This window comes from Anser cygnoides, chromosome 1, assembly GCF_040182565.1.
Source record: "Anser cygnoides isolate HZ-2024a breed goose chromosome 1, Taihu_goose_T2T_genome, whole genome shotgun sequence".
In the NCBI taxonomy this organism is placed as follows: Eukaryota; Metazoa; Chordata; class Aves; order Anseriformes; family Anatidae; genus Anser; species Anser cygnoides.
In genome coordinates, this window is record NC_089873.1 from 182,654,031 (window position 1) to 182,663,863 (window position 9,833).

General features: G+C 42.1%; 1 long non-coding RNA gene across 2 annotated transcripts; it reads right to left on the reverse strand.

The window, feature by feature from the left end:
- Positions 1-217: 217 nt before the first annotated feature.
- Positions 218-8,478, reverse strand: LOC125179837 (uncharacterized). Of its 2 annotated transcripts, none has more exons than XR_010827943.1 (4): positions 6,864-7,067; positions 4,754-4,899; positions 4,159-4,288; positions 218-3,737 (listed from the first exon to the last, which is right to left on the reverse strand). It is a non-coding gene; the product is annotated as an uncharacterized lncRNA (long non-coding RNA). The 2 variants fall into 2 exon arrangements; XR_007157692.2 differs by lacking the exon at positions 6,864-7,067 and adding an exon at positions 8,062-8,478 and having other exon boundaries at positions 219-3,737.
- Between the last annotated feature and the right edge of the window lie 1,355 nt (positions 8,479-9,833).

Here is a 9,833-nt window from a genome sequence, read left to right on the forward strand (position 1 = left end):
TGTTCTTCCTTCCTTTGCAAGGTTAATGTTTTTCTAAGTAGAAAACCTGTGTATTTTCTGCCGTGTCCCAAGTTGGAAATGCAAAATGCTTCATTTACCACAGAGCCAGTCAGCATCAAGCTAATGGGTACCAAGCAAGAATTTGGATAGGAAAGGATACAATAAAAGCAGTTGGAGGGGATTTACTGACACATCCTGCTTTGTTGACTGACACTGCACAGGCTCAGAGCTGTGTGCATGCCTCCTCACAAGACAGGCAAAACACTGCACTTCTGTAAAGGTCCATTTCCCTCTCCCCAGCCAGCTTTGATCTCGGCCAGAAAGGGAAAAAATGGGGTTGTTTCAGGGCGTGCGTTCCCAAAGTGACACATCACTCCCTGGAGGAAATGGGCAGCCAGGAGGCAAGTTCATGTTTGTGGTGGCTGTGGAAGTGGCTAGGGTTAACCATGGTCCACAAGGGTCTGCCTGAAAACTGTTCCCACTCAGTGACTGAAAAGCCCTTTAATTATCACAGGGGGCTCCAGTGGTCCCTCGTCACCTGGAGGCAGTGGGGCAGAATTGATGACAAAGCAAAGGGATCTCAGAGGAGCTGGTTCCTGCAAATACCCAGCTTAACTGGAAGCCCTTTTTGTCTTCAACTTCACCCTACGAATCTGTAAGATTTGTTATTTTTAAAGCCACCTTTCATACTGCACGCAAAAAATCTCTCAATGTGACAGCTTCCATTTCAGTTTCAGGGTTCCCCATGTCCCCCAGCCCCACGTTTCAAACTTCAGCCATTACAGTCATTATTTTACTACCTTCCTGGTGGCTCGGCATCCTCTTTACCTGCTCCCTCCTTAAAAAGGACCATGACTCTCCACCTCCCATCACCCACAGACACACACACCAGCGTACCCCAATTTTTCTGCTAGGATATCAATTCTTTTCTCACGCCAAAAGCTCTCTGTACAAACCATTCTCCCTTGCCATCTACCCTTCCACCTCCTGCAAGGATTTTGCCTTCCTCTCATTTTTCCTGTTAATGGCTCAGTTTACCCTATTTTCCCTATGGTAAGGACTTCATGCTCTTTCATTCTGTGCTAAGGACTTTATGCTCTATTTTTCTTTTTGGTTCAGGCTCCCCCCATCTCCTCCCCTCCTTACCTCAGGGCTGAGTTCGCACCCATTCCCCCACCATTGTTATGTTTTCTTTCTGTCTAGGAGAGGAATTATGCAGTGTGGACGTGTTCTGCTCTATTGAAAAGGGCTAGCGGAGAGGATGAATGAGCACTGTTATCTTGGAAGGTGTTAATATGTATCCGTAATGGATTTTTGATTCAGTATACATTTTCAAAAGTACCTCAGACTGTAGGTCTGATAAACAAATGGAAAAGGCTCTGTACCCTTTTCTACATCCTTCTGCATTATTAAATGTTTACCAAAATCAACAAAGTTCTGCCCACTCATGCCACAAATATTCCCTGCAACTCCAGAAACTGTATTCAGAAGTTACTGCTTTAGAGGAACCAGAGGTATCCTGAGGCTGAGTGTAGGGCTCACAAACTCAGCTCGTAACACAAAACAAAGGAGAAAACACAGTTTAGCAAAAATTATAATGTGATTTATTCAAACATGTTTTCACACTTAAGAGCATCTCTTTAGGCCTTCTAAAACAAAACAAAACAAGGTGATAGCCCCCATGTGTACTGAGGAAAGCACGCTGTGCCAAAACATGTCTACCCATATTTTTTTTATATAAGAGTTGTTGCTTTCTTTATAATTTGGCTTTAAAACTAGCATGAAAATTGACTTAATCTCCACACTCCCAGTCTCATTAAACTGCCTATTTCTCTTGCTCTTTTTCCTCTGGTTTATTTATTTTTGGCTCCTTCTCCTTCATTCCTGGTTCCTATTTACTTGTGTTTGTTCTTGCTTCTCACATACGGGACCTGCTTCTATTGTCTTCACTCAGACAATCTTTTATTGAAAGCAAATGACAGTCTTACTAGAGAAAAGGCAACGGAAATGATCCACTATTTTCATATTAGGATCTTGCTTCTGTGACAAGCTGCATGCCGGTATAGACATTCACCAATATACAAGAGGCCTCAGCTTTGCCAGTTAAATATTACGTTTCCATGTAAAATCTATATCTAGGAATCTATTTTTCATAAAGTTTAATGTTTTAACCTATTTTTTAAATTGTTTCCATTTAGAAGGGGCAGTATTATTTAGGAATCTAATTTCTTTTGTGCTATGAATTATTAAGACTGAAGGAAAACTAGCTGCTGGCGAGGTACATATGTAAAATCATTGACCCATGCCTTTGACTGATGATGGCTTCTTGTCAAATCATTTGCATGATACATTTTGTCCAAAACCTTTGTAGTCTTCCCTGTTGCTTCCAGAAATGGCCAGGTATTTTTTGGCATATAAATGTTAATAATCTTGAAAGGAGATTGTAAGTTCCTATTTTAGCAGAGTGAAGATTGATGATTTATCTCGAAGGCAGTCGAGACACATAATTGCACAACTTCAGTCAATGGGAATATTGCTTTTTACTTCAGTAACTAGAGAATGAAGTCACAGGCAGGAAGACAGATTATTATTATTTTTTTGTCTAAACTTTCCCAGAGGAGAGAGCTGAGAATCTTTCCTACACTGAGACTACTGTTTTCTCTCTAAATCTTGGCATTTCCTTAGAAATTACCATTACGTTTATTTTTCTTGTATAATTTATTTCCCCGTTGCAGTGTCTGCACCATCCCGAACAAATAGCGAATAGGTAGTCACCACGCCGCAGGTTGTTTTACCCTGTGCTGGTCCAGCCAATGCTGCATTATGTTGGATGCAGAGAATTTCGTAACAACCGACCACAGGGATTTCCTGAGAAACTAGGAAATATTTCTTAAGTTACCTTCAGCTTCTTCAGGGTTTCATCCTCATGATCATAACATTACCCCACTAACCAACCTCAGAAATATAAAGGAAGCTGTTTGTTAGCTCTATAGCTTTAAATAATCCTGAACAGAAAAACCTTGTTGAGAGATTACATGTTATTGATTTTTGTCTCTATAATAAGCCAAAAAATGAGGCTTTCTGGGGAGTAAACATTTTTCCACAAATCCATTTAGGATTTGAGAAGGCAGTCATTTAGTAAATTTTCTTGAAGGAAGTTTTAAAACAGGTATAAATTATTGCCAGATACCTAACTCTCTTTGGCCCACGGACAACAATATTTAACAAGCAGTATGCTGCAGCCAACTCCAAATTTTGCTGTCATTATAACCCATGGTTTCAACTTCTCGTTTTTTGTCTTTTTTTTTTGTTCAGATTGTAAGCAATACCAGAAAATTTGTGCTGTATGATGCCAAGAAGTCAGAGGCAAGGAACCCTCACCTACTGCTCTGCTTTACTAGAATTACCATATCACAAAAGAAACCTCCCTCATGACGCAGCATTCCTGTGAAAATCTTTCCTTGTTTTTATTAAGCCAGGTGATCTTACTGAATTTATGGATGTTTTAAAAAAAAAACGCAAAACAGGGGGGGCTATTCTATGAGTCTGTAAATTGAGTAGAAAGGATATTAAATGTCCAAGAATCTTAAAAACGTATTTTATCTCAAATGCACAAGTAGGGATACCTCTGACTACTGCTATGGTACAAGTAATGGATCCCACCCTCTGTTACCAGTATGGTTTCACGGCTCCTCTAAATTTATGTTGCTGCTCCTTCTCTGTCTTTCCAGGCTGCCCTGCGTGTCAGGAAAATAAAGGAGAAAAAGAACTGATGAACACAGATCTCAGCATTTGGGCCATTTTAACACCCCCCCCCACCCCCTCCCAACCATCTTCATTACCAAGGCTGACAATGTCAGTGGCTGTGGCATTGCGAGTGAGGTTTCGTGTTACATCTGAAGCAAAGTGGCTGTGGGCTGCTGCCTACAAGGAGCCCTTTCACTGCTCCTTCCCCTTCCTCCCCCACCAGCCAGCTCTGGCTGCTTCCCTGGAGGCAAGTCTAGGGATCGTGTGGCTGAACGGCTCAGAGCTGACCCAGTGCAAGCTCCTCCACTAAGCAAGGGCAGTAATGGAGGCAAAATAAATAAATAAATAAATAAAAAAGCAATTTTCTCTGAGATCCAGTTTACCTATGAGACCACACAATGACTGACTCACCGTATGCAACGGGGGTGCTGCTCTGGCAGACACATGCAGTTGTCCAAAATTCCGTGCAACCTGAAACTTCACCTGAAGATACCGAGTGATGCTTCAAACAGGCATGTTGGGGTGCAGCCTCTCACTCCTGCTGTTTAGGAAGAAAGTTTGCCTTAGGTGTGGCAGAGCGGCTAGCAGGGACGTTAACCCTACAGTACAAGATGTAAAGCTTGCTGTTCTGTGAGCAGGGTTGCATGCCAACCCCACTGAAACCTGTTTAAACAGGATAGAGCGTTTCATGCTTTCTATTGTGTAACTTATGCAGCTTTGCAGAAGTTTATCCTAAAAACCAACAGTTGCTAGGTAGAATTAATCTTACAGCATCAGGCTGGAAATGTCAGTTCCTTACCTTTTTGCCAAATGCTGGTAAGCATAGAAAAACTCTGAAAATCGACAGAAGCAACAAAACCTTCAGAAGAGAAAAAAAAAGAGAGAGAGAGAGAGAACTTGGCTAGTGGAAAAGCTGGAAAAATTGACAAATTTGGTATATGAGAATTGGACTAGTGAGGTGAGTGAGCTATCAATTCACATCAGCAGATCTCTCAGCCTAGTTTACCTGCACATCGGTGTGTGAGAGGCTGTATCCTGAGACACAGGACTGGAGAGAACCTGTAATAGTGGGGTCTCACAGAGTGTGGGTCCATCCAGTAGGCGCAGTGCGTCTGGCCTGGCTTTGTCTTCCCTGCACAGACACTATTCACTCTGAGGAAGAGAGAAGGTAGAGAATTAAGTGCAAATGTGCAAGATCCTGGCGATCTGGCTGGAAAGCATGAGAGAAAGGAAACTTTACAACTCTGTGGAGACCCACCCGCCCCAGATGTGATTCCTTGTTGGGCTGTGGACACGTGTATTCAACAACATCACAGCTTCTGATGGACAGGACAGCTCCTTCCATGCGTGCGTGACGCAGGACCAAACAAAGTTTGCACCAGCAATAATCTGTAGGACTGGCCATGAGATCTAACAACTAATATGGACAGGGCCAGGCGCCAGCCTGGAAGGCCAAGTGAGGAAGTCTGTGCTTGATGCAGCAGAAAGGGAGACAAACGACAGGTACAAAAAAGTCCTGAGGCCCAAACAGAAATTGGAGACTATGACACTTTATGTTAGGATATACTGTAATGGAGCGAGCTGAATTCATCTTTAACCTCCCGATGCAGGTGTCCTGTGGTAAATTAAATATCTGCACCTGACCGTCTAGGCACTCTTGAGTGCTAATGGACAAAGCAAAAAGGAGAGATAATATCAGCTCAATAAATCCTAAAAATCAAAATATATTTGCAGCATATGTTTAATGTACATAATGGCATTTGTGGGGATGGGAAGGAGGGGATTGCAGCTGCTAGGATACTAGAGGACAAGGGCTTGCAGCAAGTTTTATCTCTGTGAAGAGAAAGGAGAGAAAGAGAAGAGCTTAAGGGAAAACAGAGTGAGCCTTCAAGTTACTCCGTGTCCTTAGCTTCCTAAGATTTTTTTTTCTGTACCTGATTTAAATTATAAAATCCCTGGGGCAGCAATAGTCTTTAATTCGAGTCTTCTTTAGTACTGGCCAAATCATCGATGCTTAATGAGCAAATAAAATGTAGATAAATTAATATAAAGGTTGCCTTTGTGCAGTTTAGCACTTAATAGATGACACCCAGATAAAACTGAAGTCAAAGCATTTGTATTGAACCTGAGGACGGGACCAGCTTTAAGAGAAAAGCATGAGTCCTTCCATTGACTTCAAGTGAGGGGGGATCTGGTTTATGTTGCAAAAGATTCTCTGAAATTAAGTGCATGCAACTGGGTACTATACGTGCAGGTAAATTTCTGCATATTGCATATGGAAATTTTCCTCCAGACAAACTACAGACCCAGTCAGGCAAGCCGCCGTGTCTTGGTGGGCCCTAGGGTTCCACGTGGGTGCAGAAGCTGGCCATGCAAGGCAGCTTGCTGGATTAGGGCATAATTCAGTGCTGCGGTGCCACTTACGCACTCTAATTGGCTTTATTCACAGCAGGGATGACTGAGGTGCCGGAAGGCACAAGACAAGTTGCAATAGATTTGTCAAGCTTATTTCATGCGTCGTAGTTGTGGCCGCATTTTAGACAGATTGTGAAAATCGTGTTATTTTTAAGATGTAGATTACAATACTGCCTGGAGACTAAGAAAAACTGGGGAGTCTGCTGTAGAGATTGGGCCCCCAAAATATTTGAGAACACCAACAGTCTGCAATCCCAACCATCTGCAATCTAAAGAATGGCAAAGATTTATATGCCGTTTCACTTGCTGATGTCAGTGGGCACTGGGATATTAAAAAAGAATATAGAGGCTGATAAACAGACATATTCATTTGGATATGTTTTCTTTCCTATCCCATCCTATTTATAAAAATAAGTACCACCTTTTCACTTCTGCTTTAGCCATCAGGCATTTACACTGGGTTTATGTTATCATTTTGCGTTGTTATAGGAAAGGTAGATTTGCAGGTGGTAGCAGATTTAACGAAGGACAAAGCTAAAAAAATGCTGCCGTGGCTATATGCTCCCATCTAACCAAAACAAAGAACTTGGAAAAAAATTGGCCAGATCAACGCATAAAGTAACAGCAATATGTACATATATTGCTGATAAAAGTGGCTTTTTCGGTAGAGGGTTTTGTCAGTGAAATATACAAGTTCTTACCTTCGTAGTAGACTTATGTATCTAAGCTAAAGTCCATTCCTAGTACAAGTCCTTATGAATGAATTCAGGGATCTCGCAAAAGGGATGGTGTGACAGAAAAGTTTTGGGGGGACATAAGAAGCTGGCAGACGAGACTCTCAGGAGGAGCTGAGGGGGCTGTGAAAAGAATAGGAGGTGGAAGGAAGGATGGGTCAGACAGGTAGAGTCATGGTGCAAAAAGCCTTGAAAAAGTGTAGATGGATTTCAACTTCTGACTAAGAAAGCAAGCTGAAGACATGTCTATCATAGAAACAACTTTCGGTTGTCTGCCTTTCCCGCACTCTCCCAAAATAAGAATTATATATATATAGTTAGACAGAGGTAGATAGACAGAGAGAGACATAAAACTGGGAAGAGCAGTTGAGGGAAAAGAGAAATAAGACATAACCATGTCAAAATGTCATGCAGTTAATAAGAAACAAGGAGTAGAAGAAACAATTAAAAAAACACCATGACACCATATGGAACCTTCCACATTGTTACACTTAAAAGATTTTTAAAAGAAACCTTATAAAAAACTACATTTTCCTCATCTCAAAACAGTGTCCTTTGTTGGAAGACAATATAGTTATTTAAAAGGCCCACAGTTTTACGTGTTTTGATCCACATATTGTCTAGTACAGGCATTAGAAACTTAGTATTAGATCTTAGTATGAGAGATGGCATGTAGGCTGATTTTGAATTGTAGATGGGCAAGCAGAAGCAAGGCTTGAAGCATCATGGCTTTTTAAGAGAGGTATCTGAAAGAGAAAGCAAGTCCCAGTCCTGATGAAGGTAATAGCCATTTTCCACTGGGAGTAAACAAGAAATCAGTTAAATGCCCCCTTTGCAGTGACAGCTGAAACAATGGAAAACCTCTGCCCAAGGACACAAACACACAGATCTAAACAGCGTAGGTCATCTGCCCCACAGGGGGTTCCTGAGATCTGATAAATGATGGGGCAGGGGACTGAAGAACTAAAGCCTTGTCTGTGAGAGAGAAGGGGCAGCAATGTGAGAGAGAACGAGAAAGTCGTCTGCATATAAATTGAGATGCACATACTTGCCTGAGAAAAAAAATGAGGCTGTGGTTTTGAGAGATGCAATAGGCTGACATAACACTTTTATCTCAGATAAAATCTCTAATTTCTCATACTTTTGTCACTAATGCTTTTTTTACCTTTGCAAAAGTGGTGAGGCGTCCATCCCCAAATCCCTCTCCCTTGCTGTTTTTGGCCTCGCAGTCCCACTGTTTACTCTGATGCTGATCCATATATGTCTGTGAACTGACATAACTCACCAACTCAGCAGAAAAATAATCCAGAAGAACTCGGATAGTTTTCTGCTGGATTGGAGAGTTGAATTGGCTCATGCATGGGTCATACATACGTGCAGCACAGGCACTGGCAGATTACTGGTGGAAGGAGGTGGGCGTAAAGGGTATTGTGTGGGGGAACATGAAGGGCAAGAGGAGGAAGATGAGGTAAGATTTCATTTCAGAGGAACGGAGCCATCCAATCAACTCAGCTGCATGTGAAACCACAGCCTGAAAGCAAGCACGTAGGAGCAAAACATAGCCTGAAAGTAAGCAGACAGGTTTTCCTGTTGCTTTATTCTTACTCTGTTCTCTAATAGAAAGATCCCCAAATATCCTAAATTCTTACTAATCAAAAGGTCAGAAGTGGCAACACCATAAGGGTGCCCTTATCTACCTGTGGTAAGCCGCCATCTGTAAGCATGATTCAAGAAGCAGACAGAGAGTATTTGATCCCAAAAGACAAGAGCGCATGCTGCCTGGGGTATTAGATATACTTTGACAAAGATAATAAAATGTCATGCCTTTGCCCTCAACTGTCTTTTGCATACCCATCATCTTGTGAGGAATATCTGAAGATGTCATGAAGAACAAAGCAAAGCAAAACTCAGAACTGCGGCCACTGCATGCTAAATATTGTCCTGAATACACATAACGCCTGCAAGAATTCCCAATGAAATTGGGAGAAGAGGTGTCACCGATGCACTTCTGAATGTGGGAGTGGGGCAATAAAGTCCAATTTACCAAAGAAAATCCATAGTTGTGACCTGGCCTACTGTAGTTTATGATAGCCTCATTACAATACTTTGTGATTTCCATGTAGGATGCTCAAACACTTTTTAAGAAAGTTACTACTAAAGCTGAGTAAAACCCCAGGATCACATCAAATATTTTTGGAAAGAGCCTAAGGAAAGCTCTGTATTGTGTCCGTTTTGTGCAACCATGACCTTTTACACTTCTGTGAAATATCTGCAAAGGATTCGGTTAATCTCTGTTGAATTTTAACGTAGTTAGATTGAATTCTTGGAAAACCTGAGGCAATTTGCAGTTCTGAGTGCAAACATGTTCCTTAAATTATCCATATACCTTTGGGTGAAAATACTTTGGGGTGATAGAATGAGCCAGGTTAAGCTAGATTTTCCATCAGCCATTTTAAGTGAAAAATTTGAAAGGACGCAGATGACCAGGCATACAGCATAAGGACAACTCAGTCATGGTGCCATCTCATGTCCTAGAAAGGCCAGATTTTGCTGAAGTCAGCAGTGAAGTGCCCGCTGTGCACAAGGGTTGCCTTTCGCTTGCCAGGTATCTTACTGAGAGTGACAGAAACATTACTCTGCCGAGCTCTTGCCAGGAATCAAGCTCTACCCAGGTGAGTCACTAAAATAAAATCCTTCTCGGATGATAGCAATATTCACAACATGACTGTGTGCCTTGCACAGTTCTCCTGAACACCACCCTGCGTGGGGCTGTGTGTGATTTTCACTTGACATCTTACACCCACTGCATCCGAGTGGCACTGAGACGTTCACTCTTGTGCTTTTTCCCTGTGCTTTTCCAGGCAGGCATGGCGCGCTCGCCACTCCTGAGAGATGCAACAAGGGTGGTTTTGAGCTTCTCTGCCCTATCGCTACCCC